Below are 12,589 nucleotides of genomic sequence, written 5' to 3'. Positions count from 1 at the left end.
ACTAACAATCAATTAGCAACATGAATCATGCAAACGAGTTATGTAGTCATTAAAAACTGCTGAACCGTCAACTATAGACACTTATCATTATGGACTCTCACGGGTCGCTCATATCACCCATAAGCACAGGTGAATATATGTAAGATAGAAAGAAGTAAATTTAATGACTCTCACCTAACTACGACCTATAAGAACATGCCTGCAATATAATATGAAAATAATCTCTACAACCGTACATATGCATTCCAACCAAACAGATGACCATGACACATGCCGAGGTAAATATGGATATGTGAGGTAAGGGTAAGGAGGGGCTAAGACGAATTTGGTAAAAAAACAGAGTTAAAAGCCAAGCTAGTAACTAAGGGAACCAAACTAATAAATCATCCCAACTTCTTGCTAAAAATTTCAATTGAAACGGTGCTAATAGCAAGCACAAACCTCATAATCTCCGATATAATTGTAATTCCCCCAATGATCATAATAAAGCATGGGAATAAAATCACCAACTAATCAAAACTCCAACCATGTGATTTTGATTTTTTTTTTCTTTCTCTTCTCGGGCTTCAGTCGATCGACCAAGATGGCCAGTCGACCGACCGTCCTCTACAGTACATCATGTTTTTTTTTCTTTTTCGAATAATTTTTCCTCTCTCTTTTTTTCAATTCTATTTTTTCTTTCTTTCTTTCCTTCCTTTTTCATTTTCCCAACAATCTCAAAATGAGCATTAGCAACCAGAAACGAAGTAACAATCTCAAAGACTAATACTACTAGCTTGACAAGGGTAGGCTAAATATAGAATGTAGCTTATGGGACAAAAAAAGGCTATTTTTGGCTATGTGAAGCTTATGGGCAAAAAGAATAAAGGAAACCTCTTCCACATGTGTCAACAAACCACAAACCAAATGCATACAGGTATTAAGCAGATTAAGTTCATATTTATGCAAATTTATATAACATGTCTCATAAGGAGTACTACTCACAATCCTAGATAAACTGGTCATAGATGACACCAGTTATAGGCTCTAATCCTCAGAAAATGATGTAGTTTGCCAAAAATCTAAGTCAAGTCTCAAGATTCAGCGAATAAATTAACGAAAACTCGTAGATATGCATATATGATTCTACTAATAACATGTCAATTGAGCACGGCTCAGGCAAAAACGGTTGAAAATGCAATGTGATCATTGAAATACTACCGTTGCGACTCAACCTACATGCTAAAATAAACGTGCATTTTTTAAATTTTTTTGAAATTTTTGAAATTTTTTTTTGAATTTTCTATATATATAAGAGAAAATGAACAACAATGCAAGACAAAAGGTAAACGTGAATGCAAGCGAACGAAATGCAACGCAAAACCCTTCCCCAAACCAAATCACACAATGTCCCCATTGTGCAAAAATTATGTAATGAATAAAAGGAAAACGGGAATTTGCGTGAAATTAACGACATAAGACATGAAGTAAGAACTCGGAAACTCACAAGACTTTAGGCGCAGCAAAAGGAAACCTCCCCAAATCAGCGTGAGCTAGGAGGTTTCAGTAGCCAGCAGTGCTACCAATAAGTACCTGAAAAGAAGCAAAAGTACCATGCGTAATTCCGAGAAAGCAATCTATGAAGCGCAAAATTATGTGTAAAATAAAGGAACGGAAGAAAACAGAAACGAAACGGAGAATAAAGTGGAGAAAAGACTCCCTCAACTCCGCAAATCGACCAAACTCAGCAGGGGAATGATCGAAAAACAGGTACAGCAGCGAAAGCGGTCGATCGACCACATTACCCAGTCGATCGACCAAGGTGAACCGGAATAGAAGCTCCTGTAAATCGCAGCTTAGTCGATCGACTACAATACCTGCTGTAACTTTCTGATTTCTACGAATTAGCTCAATAAATTGAGCTATCAAGGTCTATGAACCTGTAAATACACACAATAACGCACCCAAAATTGCGCAAAACCTAAAGTAACAGTCTAAAGTGTATAAAATCCTAAGCAAACTTATTAAAATGCGAAGTCTCGCGCACACAAAAGCAATAAAAAGACTTTAACGACAGCAATAAAATGTTTGTAAAGTCTTTGATCAACTAATAGTTGATCAAGAATGGCCACGGAATGGCCCACTTGCTCGGCTTCTGGCTACAAGAGGTAGCCTCTACAGTGCTCGTCTCCTCAGCTGCACTCTTTTCAACTTCAATATCCGCTAAACTCAACGGATCAACGACTTCAGCATCTCCCCAATCAATGACCTCTTCTGGCTCATCAGAATCTAAGTCGGACTCCGTCGCTTTGACTGGCTCATCATCGGGCTCCTCATCAGTGCCATAGCTAAGACATCCTAGACCGCCTCTTTGAACGATTGGCTCCTTCACATCTGGAGCAACATGCGGCTCTTCCTTCCCCAAACCAGCTCCTGCAACATCCAAAACAGAAGAATCTTCCTCCAATTTGCTCCCAATCTGGGGCGGAGGTGTTATAGCAGAAATAGGCATAGAAACATGCATGTCAGGAAGCACAAAATAAGATTTCTTCTCAGAAACTGTATTACAAGTGACTGGCCACATGGGGTCTTTCTTCTTAGCTGTCTGGGCAAAGACAATGGAATGCTTACCGACTTTGAAAGTCAAAGTCCCTGAGCCAACATCTATAACTGCACCAGCAGTGTGCAGAAATGGTCTACCCAATATGATAGGAATGTGGGCATCCTCGGGCATATCTAGTACAACGAAGTCAACAGGGAAAAAGAACTTTCCTATTTGTACAGGAATGTCCTCTAAGAATCCTATAGGCTGGACCGCAGATCGATCAGCCATCTGTAATGTCATTTTGGTGACTGCAAACCTAGTCAATTTCAACTTCCTAGCAAGACTCAAGGGCATTACACTAATACTGGCTCCTAGGTCACACAAGGCCTTCTCAATAGAAAAGGTGCCAATACTTCATGGAACGGAAAAGCTACCTGGGTCTTCTAGCTTATAGGGTGCAGTGTGGGTCAAATAAGAGCATGACTCCTCAGTTATTGCGACAGTCTGCACAGTTTCAAGTGACTTCTTCTTAGGCAAAAGTTACTTCATAAATTTCATGTAACCAGGCACTTGATTAACCAATTCAAGGAAAGGAACTTGTACATTTAAGCTACGAATGACATTTTCAAACTTATTAAATGATACATGTTCCTTTGTCGGCACTAATCTCTCCGGTTAGGGGGCTGAAAGAAGTAACTCAGCCCTCTCCTCTATATCTCTCATGCTGACATCGGTGGATTTCGGCTGAAAATCCACTACCTTCTCCTTGTTGTAGCTTGACCCTTCTTCAGACCGTCTCAAAAATGATCCATTAATCGTCATCGGGTCATATTTCGAGCCGGATCGACCCATCAAAGATTTTGGGTCTTGCCTCAATATTTTCGGAGTCGTCGTACCCCGAAACAAGTGGTCCATCAAGTTGTCTGGCATTGGAGGACGAAAAGACTCACCATCAGCAGCGTTGTCAGTCAATCGACCATGTAGGTCAGTCGATCGACTGACATCTACAGGACCAGATGCTACTGTATCTCGCGGACTGGTCGATCGACTAGGTATATCAGACGATCGACTGATATACCTGGTAATCGTCTTTTTCTTTCCACTGTTCGTTCCAGCTTTCCTCTGACTTGGTTCCGCCCCATCTTTTTCAGCGACATCCTCAACCATAGCGGGTCCATCGAGGGTAGACCCACTCCTCAAAGTAATGGCATTAAGGGTCTCCTTTTGAACTGTTTGCGTCGGTAAATGTCCCGGAGCTCGAGTTGTATTCTTGCTTGCTAATTGAGCAATTTGGCTCTCTAACATCTTCTTCCCGACCTCTATAGCTTGAGACTCTTTCAGCAACAAGTTTTTCAATTGGGCAAATTCGGAGCCTTGGGACTGCTGCTGCTGCTGAGGAATATACGGAGGCTTTTGGAACTGTTGTTGCTTATGAGGGGGCACATAATTCAATTGTTGCTGCTGCTGTGGAGGTGGAGTTGGATTCAGGACATTTTGGCTACTCCACCTCAAGTTAGGATGGGTATTCGGCTCAAAATAAGTGTTTGTCTGCCTATAATGTTGAAAGGCAGCACAAGACTCATAGGGATTAGGACAGTTGTCTGAAACATGTCCTTCTCCTCCACATCTCTTGCAGACGAAAGGACCGTCTGAAACAGCATTCACAAGATAGATCCCTCCTTTTGAAGCTCCTCCTAACTCGTACTTATCAAACCTCGCCGTAAGAGCCTCTAGTGCCGCTACAGAAGGGGATTCAGCACTCCTCCTTTGATTTCCCCTGGAATTCCCATACTCAGCTTTATGGGTGGCCAAATCAATAATAATTTTCCACCCCTTAGTCTCTCCAACATTCTGCTGGAATCTTCCACTAGCTGCCGCATCTAGGATAGCTCTCTGATCGTCATAGAGCCCATTATAAAATTGATTGCATAGACTCCATTTTTCAAACCCATGATGCGGAATGGTTCGCACCAGCTTCTTGAAACGGACCCACGCCTCATGAAAGTTCTCATCAGGACCGTGTTTAAAGCTCGTGATCTGAGCTCTAATGGCATTAGTCTTCGAGGCAGAGAAATATTTCTTGTAGAATGCTAGGGCCAAATAATTCCAGTCAGTGATCCCATTAGAAGCTCGATCCAGGTCTCTGTACCACTCCCTTGCAGCATCACGAAGAGAGAATTTAAACATAGTTTCCTTCACCTGGTCCTGGGTCACACCGGTTGGTGGGGGTATGGAACATCAATAATCGATGAATGTCTCTATGTGCTTAGCTGCATCTTCATTTGCAGCTCCCCCGAATTGGTTCCTCTCAACCAGGTTAATATAAGAAGGGTTTGGCTCGAATTTTGTGTCCTCCCCTGGTAATGCGAATCCCTTATAAAGGTTCGCAGCTGTCGGCTCCGAGTGACTGGCTATACTTGCTTCTTCAGCCATGACTGCAAAATCTGGGGATGTGACGGTCTCAGCTGAAGAAGTGGAAACAGGAGATGAATGTGGATCCTCCTCAAATAGCTCGTTCTTGTAGTAACTAGACAGAGTACTCAGCTCTTCCTCTATCGGCAATACTCTAGATGATCGTCTCAACTCACGCAAAGTCTTCTCAATCTCGGGATTGAATGGTAGTAATTCACCACCCTGTGACCTGCGCATAAGAAGAAACTACAAATAGAATATAAGAATAGTTTAAGGAACAGATGTCCCTTAAACTAAGAAAAAGACTAAAAATAAAACAACTAAAAAATTTAAGCAATTGCCTCCCCGGCAACGGCGCCAAAATTTGATGCTCGTCATTGTGTGCACCAAAGATAAAATTTATAATACCTATTAAAACTAACAGAAGCTAGTGGTAACAGGGTCGAACCACAGGGAGGCGATGCAATTATTATTTGTCTAATTTTAAGTCCAAGGTAACAAATGTGGGGGTTTGATTTGATTTGGTCTATAGGTAAAGGCAATAAAAGACAATAAACTAAATAAACGGATAAAACAAATATTAAAAGGGTGCTAAGATGGTCGGTTCACTGTAGTTTCGGCGGCAGTGTACTAGGTAGGTCTAAAACAAACACGTGAGACGGGAAAATAAGAAGTTTTCTCGGTCCATTCTTACAGGTAGCATCTTTCGATCTCGCTACAGGTCCCTAATATAACTAATACTAACTTTCGTCCTGAATAGTGACTAAAAAGGCTAAATTAACTCATCTTTCGATCCCATTAATCTAGTCGTCTTAATTAGGTAGGATATCTCCCTTCCCTATTTTCCGATCTTTATTGGGTCGGTCAACTCCTAAACATTCAACTAGTCGCGTGCACTCGATTCGTCAAATATGGAGATTAAATTAATTAAAACGAAACTAATACTCACGTGGCCAGTCGATCGACCAGGGAACCCAGTCGATCGACCATGGCGCGATTTATGTCGTACTATTCTAATGCCGCCTACGCTACAGATTCCCTACATCCTAGCACAAGGTAATTAGCTACTCATGACTATGACGAAAACAACAATGAGATTAAGGAATAAAACTACTAAATTCATGATTGAAATAATTAAACAAGCAAATAATATAAAACGATAATTTCGGCTTCGGGAAACTAGTCTAGCAATTCTATACTACAAACAAACAGAGTAATAAACTAAAAATAAGAGCAGAAGATTACCAAATGGAAGCAGCAATAGAGATCCAAACCGAAAGCGAAAGTAACTTTTATTGAATGAAATTGTTCTAAACTAATGAACCATAAAATTTGATGATAAACTGAAATAAAGCTTGATAAAAACCAGATGCTTGTATATGGATGAGCTGGTTACGTTATATAGAAATATCACGTAACTTTATTCTCAAAACCTAAAACACAATGGGCTTCCTATTCCTCATTCTATTAATTCATGCAGATTAGCGGCTTGGTCGATCGACCACTGTGACCGGTTGATCGACTGGACTGTAATAAAAAGGAGCCACTGGAACTCGTGATCTGGTGGATCGACTAAGGGCAGCAGTCGATCGACTGAAGTAGCTGATACTTGACTTCTAAATTCTCGTGGATTTGTCTTTCGGGCCTCGAAATACGCACCAAGCTCGTTCCTAGAGTATATACTTCATGTCAAATGCAATGCAAGGTACTCGGGGACGGATTCGCCTCGATTTCTACTCATTTCCGCATAAATCTGCAATATTACATAAATATATGAAAGTAGATGAAATAGGGCAAATAGTAGCATAAAACTACATAAATGAGCTCTAAAATGCGTGTAAAATGAGGTGTAAAACATCATATAAATGACACGCATCAATGCGCATCCACCAGTTTGAACCTAACATGTGAGCTTTCTATGTTGGTTGTTTTATTCAAGTATCAAGTATTTGATGTCGAGTTGGATTTAATGTTGATTTGCATGCAAGACGGAAATTAAACATCCATTTACCGAGTTAGGTTTATGGTTTATGCGTGATCCATTTGTCTTAGTAAGGCGTTTTGCAAATACAATGTAAAATGGGCAGATTCGTCATCTGATCTGCCTATATTCGGGTTAACCGATGTAGGGATCGTCCTAGACAAGTGCTGGAAGGAAACAGGGTCTGCATCAGGCAGTCTATATAAGCGCGAGCCATAATGCGATGCAAACAGGCTTGTCCGGGTTTGAAAATGGGAAAATGATTAGCCTGTTTAGGCTCGGGTCAACAGACGGTTGAAGGGACGTCTTCACACCATTAAAAGGTTTTTAAAATGGTTCAAAAGAGGGTGTTTGAATCCATCTTGGTTTGAAAAGGTCATTTAGACTGCTTTTGTGTTGATATCAAGAACGAGACTTGAATAATCGTCATTGTATTAACAATATTCGATGTCGGGCTCGGTTTTGCAAGCTTGACATGAATAGTTTTGAAAATGATTATGACCTAATTGTTTTAAGTTCATTTGTTTGTGATTAGTCAATGTTTATCATCTTACTCGGGTTAAAATCCGACATGGTATGCAGAACCAAGGATGATTTTGTATTTATGACTAATGCATTTCTTCTGAAAATGTAAAGAAATGAAATAAAAGGTTTTAAAATACCTTTTGAAATGTATTTGACCAAATATTATCACCAAAACACGGATTAAACCGTCATGGTATTAGGAACCAAGGGTAAAAATGTTTTATGGTTAAAAGTTTATCATAAAAGAAATGATTTGAAATATTTGAAATGGTAAAAAACCGATTACAAATAAGAAATGAATTAAAGACGAAGATGAAACCAAACACGGCTGGATTAATGCCTGAGAGGGGCTTTAGGCGCGAGCCCTGCTGTTTTACAAGCAACCCCTGTCTCCGGCCAAAATCCGGTTTTGGCTCATTTATCCCATAATTCAATCATGTTATGCACGTTTTAGCATGTTATATTTGAATCATGTTATGCACGTTTTAGCGTGTTATGCACGTTTAAGCATGTTATAGTCATAAAACATACGAGAAATCGACGAAAGTGTATAAACTTGTTTGGTCGGAAAACTCGGTTTTAAAACCCTTTTAGCAATGTAAAAGAGTGTTTTAAGTTTAGTGGTGGTGTAGTTGATCGAGATGGTCGGTCAAGTGATTTAATGCACGATGACGGTACCAAACAATGTGTAAGGCTTGTGTTTTCAATCGGTAGGTCGAAAACACGTGTCGGTTTGTGACTTAAGAAGTCGAGTCCAGAATTTTAAGGGAGAAATGAGGGGGCGGACACTCGCGTAAAGGGCTATGGTGTGTGAAGGTGGGAATTTATAGAGAAATGGGTGGTTGTGTGCGTTTTGAGCGACGTGGCCGCATGGGCAGCTCGAAGAGGCGCGAGCCATTTCGCGGGTCTTCGAGGTGTCTTGTCACTATCACGCAATTAAAATCGTGATTTGTTCTATCCCATTTTTTTGGATGACATGATTTGTACTTGACCATGTGGTATTCTGGGAATACTTAACATGGAAGTCTTGAAAAGTTTTGTTATTTTGTGTTTGACTCGTTCTTGGAGTCGGGATTTGAATTTTTGGTCTAGTTAGTGTCATTGCGACCCCGTCGTCAAGCATTAAACACTCCAGGTACTTTTGAAAAGTTTTGAAATGTTTTGTTTTCGGAATCATTTTATGTTTTCCGACGTATAGTTGTACAAAATTGTCGATCAAACGCTGCGATTCCTAAGCATGTTGTTGTCCGATAATCATCGGATGTTTTTTGGAGACTTGACGGATACTGAGTATCTACACTACCACTGTCAATGTTTAGGTACCCGGCTAAGATGGATAACTCGGTATTGTTAACATTGTTAGGTTCATAACGAGAAAAAATAGTTTTTCGAAGCAGACGGAGAAGGCACAAGGCAGCCATCACTAACTAAACCTAAACGTTCCCCGAACTCAGCTAAAGTCCAGGAAAAGGTAGTGTTAAATAGTCGGAAAGTGATGCAAGTGCTCCCATGGTCAGTCGCATAGGCCATAGGGTGAAATTCAAAAGAGCTAAAAAACTCTAAGGTAAGTCCCCTATAGGCGAACTCCTTCATATTAGCCAATCTCGACATCCCCGTCCCATTGACCAGGTGAACAATAGGAGCAAAAATTCCTAGAGTCTCTAGGGCAAGGTCGACAAAAAAAACGGGTCGAGGTCATATGACATTCCATTAAATTCCGAAAACGGGTACGGTGGGACGGGGACAAAAATTTTACTTCCGGAAACTCAGGTAGATATTCCGTAGAAGTGTCATCAACAATCCTTGCAGGGGCCCGTAGCGCAGCAGCACGGGAACCCGTGCTCGTCCCAGACCGTGAACCAATTGCAGTTTAAGCAGCGTGTGATGAGTAGCGTGACAGCAGCAGCGATAATAGTGATGAGTCGACACGACACGGGGGTCGACACCGTCGTAGTAACCGCTGGCGTGGTGGCAACAGGGACCACGATCAGAGAAGCCGACGGAGTAGCAGAAGAAGCCGTCGAAACAGGCTTCTCGAGTCCGACTTCTTTACTACTTTCCATAGCTGTAACAAAATGCAAGTTCCAATTAACAATCAATCAAAAAAATCGAATTTCCCCAAATCAATTTCATAACCCTAATTTGTATAAAATAAGGGAGAAACTGCGATTAATTATAAAAGAAGGGGAGAGGAACTTACTTAGATGATTACCTAACAAAAAGAGCAATTAAAACCAAATAAAACTTCAAGTAATCGAATTACTTCAATTTTATCGCAACCCTAGCTCGAAAATTCCCAATTAATTTGAAATTTGTGATGCAAATAAGGGTATTATGTTTTAATTGATGCTTAGAATGTATTTGGGTAATTTGATTGGTAAATTTGGGGAAGAAATTGGGAATTTAGGTCAAGGGATTAAGGGATCGAAGGAAATTGGGGAAAATTTAAAGCAAATGAAAGAACATGGAATGAGGGAAAAGAAGTCTCCATCGTCTGATATGCGCCAAAACTGCCCGATCGAGTGGACTCGAGTTGCTCGATCGAGAGCATTCTTCCTTAATTTGCTCGATCGAGTGATTTTACTACTCTATCGAGAACCCCTAAAATATGCTTGCTCGATCGAGTGTTTGGAACAACTCGATCGAGAACTTTCACTTGGGCATTTGCTCTATCGACCACAAAAAGTGGTCGATCGAGGACTTCCTCCTTGGCACGCTTCCCAAAGATTCAAAATCCTCCCAAGACCTGCATTATATGCAATAATACTTCCCGAAAAATACCGAAATAAAAATACACAATCAAAATTCGTCCTAAGCTAATGAAATCTATCTAAGCTATTACTAAAGTCTATAACTAATAACTAATTAATTTTCTATCAAAACGTCAAATTACAAAATGTTTACAAATGGGATAGCGTCCCGTATCATCCTCTGAAGCATTTAAATAGCCCAAAGCTGGGCTTCTGGCTCGATGAGGTCCCTTCATAATTAGTGACCTATGTCTTCAATTTCCAAACAACTGGGCCATCGGAAGGAGAATAGCACATCTCGTTATCCTCAATCTTCCTCTTTGCTTTATCATTCATCTTCGTTTGATAGCCCCCATGATCTTTAACGCCATCAGTTTTGGAGGTGAACTTCCTTGAAGTATTGCACTACGCACCTTAGTGAAGGCGATAGTCTCAAGCTTCCGAATTGACTTCTTCTTTGTGAGGATGTGTTTCATGTATTTTGCATAGGTCGGCACGTGATTTATTAATTCCGTGAAAGGAATTGAGACTTCCAAATTCTTCACAATTTCCATAAATTTTCCAAGTTGGTCATCAAATTTGGGCTTAGCTTGACGACTTGGAAAAGGAAGTCTAATCACAATGGGCTCATTCTCCTTGACCTTGTCTTCATTTCTTTTTGAAATTTCTTCTTTTGATGGTTCTCTATCCTTGGAGTTTTGTACAATTTCTTCTTTATCACTGGCTTCCACAACTTCATCCTCAACTTGCTTCTTCGGTGCTTCATACCTTGTACCACTCCTCAAGTGAATGGCGCTAACCGTTTCATGTCTTGGGGGATTACATTGAGGTGGTAATTGCCCCTTTTGCCTTTATGAGCTTGAAGATGCTAGTTGAGTCAATTGGGTTTCCATCATTTTGGTGTGAGCTAGGATGTTGTTGATGGTGGTTTCCTTTGCTTGACTATCTTTTTGCATTTGAGTGAAAAACTCTTGTTGATTCTTTTGCATTTGGAGGACCGCTTTTTGAACATCAAAACCTTGGTCATTTTGTTGATTGTATGGAGATTGATTTTGGTAACCTTGGTTTTGGTTGTAAAAGGGTCTTTGATTTTGGTTTCTCATGGGAGGTGGGGTGTATGTTGGTTGAGGGTTTTGAACATTTTGGCTTTTGTATGAGAGATTTAGATGGAATTTGGTGTTTTCATTGTAATAGTTTGAATAAGGGGTACCACTCTTGTATGCTTGGAAAGCATTCACTTGTTCATTTGTTCCCCTACATTCACATTGGTCATGTCCCAAAGTTCCACAATTCTCACATATCCCACTTGGTATTGATAAAGATGTCGTCATGGCATTAACATGATGCTTTGGTGATTTTGAGGCTTCTTCAAGTCTAGCCATAGCTTTTTCAAACTTCAAATTGATGGAATCAATGTGAGCACTAAGTTGAGCACCCAATTGAGTAATGGAGTCCACTTCGTGCTTTCCTCCTCTAGTAGCCTTGCGAGGTCTACTATATTGTGAGTTATGGACCGCCATTTCCTCAATTTTGTTCCAAGTTTGATTGTCATCAACTTCGGTGAACATTCCATTTTATCCCATGTTGAGAATGTTCCTTGAATCTTCATAAAGACCGTTTCAAAATTGTTGTACCAAGAACCACTCGCTAAGTCCATGGTGAGGACATGAGCGACAAATTCCCTTAAATCGCTCCAAAGCTTCATACAAATATTCTTCATCCCTTTGCTTAAAGCCCGTGATTTGAGCTCTTAGCATGTTAGTGTTTTCCGGTGGATAGTACTTTTTGTAGAAAGCTAGAGCCAACTTTTTCCAAGAATCAATTCCGAGAGTAGCCTTATCAAGGCCTTTCAACCATTGTTTCGTGGTGCCAATTAGAGAAAAAGGAAATAAGACCCATCGAATTTGGTCTTGAGTTACACCGGTTTGAGAAATCGCATCACAATAGTCACAAAAAGTCTCCATATGAGAATGAGGGTCTTCACTAGGCATCCCCCCAAATTGGCTTCTTTCGACTAATTGGATAAATGCGGATTTGGCAATAAAATTTCCGGTTAGATGTTGTGGTGTGGGAGTACCGTTGGGTAGGTTCTCCTCAGTGGGTACGCAATGTGATGAAAACTTAGGCATTGTGGGTTGATTTTGTGTTGGGTTCTCCTCACCTTCTCTTGCAATAGGGTTGATGAACTCAATAGTATTTGGTTGAATATCTACAACCTCACAAATACCTCTCAAAGTTCTCCTAGCAAGTCTTATATTGGTTGTCAAAGTTCTTTCAATTTCGCGATCAAAGGGTAACAAGTGACCTTGTGACCTTCTAGACATGCAAAATATCAAACAACTCGAAATTAATTAGAACAAACCTTGAGGAGTTTTACTTCCCCAAGGCAAAGAAAGA

General features: G+C 40.4%; 1 non-coding gene across 1 annotated transcript; it reads left to right on the top strand.

Annotated features, from left to right (window-relative positions):
• Nucleotides 1-11,842: 11,842 nt before the first annotated feature.
• Nucleotides 11,843-11,949, top strand: LOC141593729 (small nucleolar RNA R71). The gene has a single exon (XR_012521798.1). It is a non-coding gene; the product is annotated as a small nucleolar RNA R71 (small nucleolar RNA).
• Nucleotides 11,950-12,589: the final 640 nt, after the last annotated feature.

Source organism: Silene latifolia, chromosome 7 (assembly GCF_048544455.1).
Source record: "Silene latifolia isolate original U9 population chromosome 7, ASM4854445v1, whole genome shotgun sequence".
In the NCBI taxonomy this organism is placed as follows: domain Eukaryota; kingdom Viridiplantae; phylum Streptophyta; class Magnoliopsida; order Caryophyllales; family Caryophyllaceae; genus Silene; species Silene latifolia.
The sequence above is the reverse complement of the archived record's forward strand: the minus strand, read 5'-3'. Positions and strand labels throughout refer to the sequence as shown.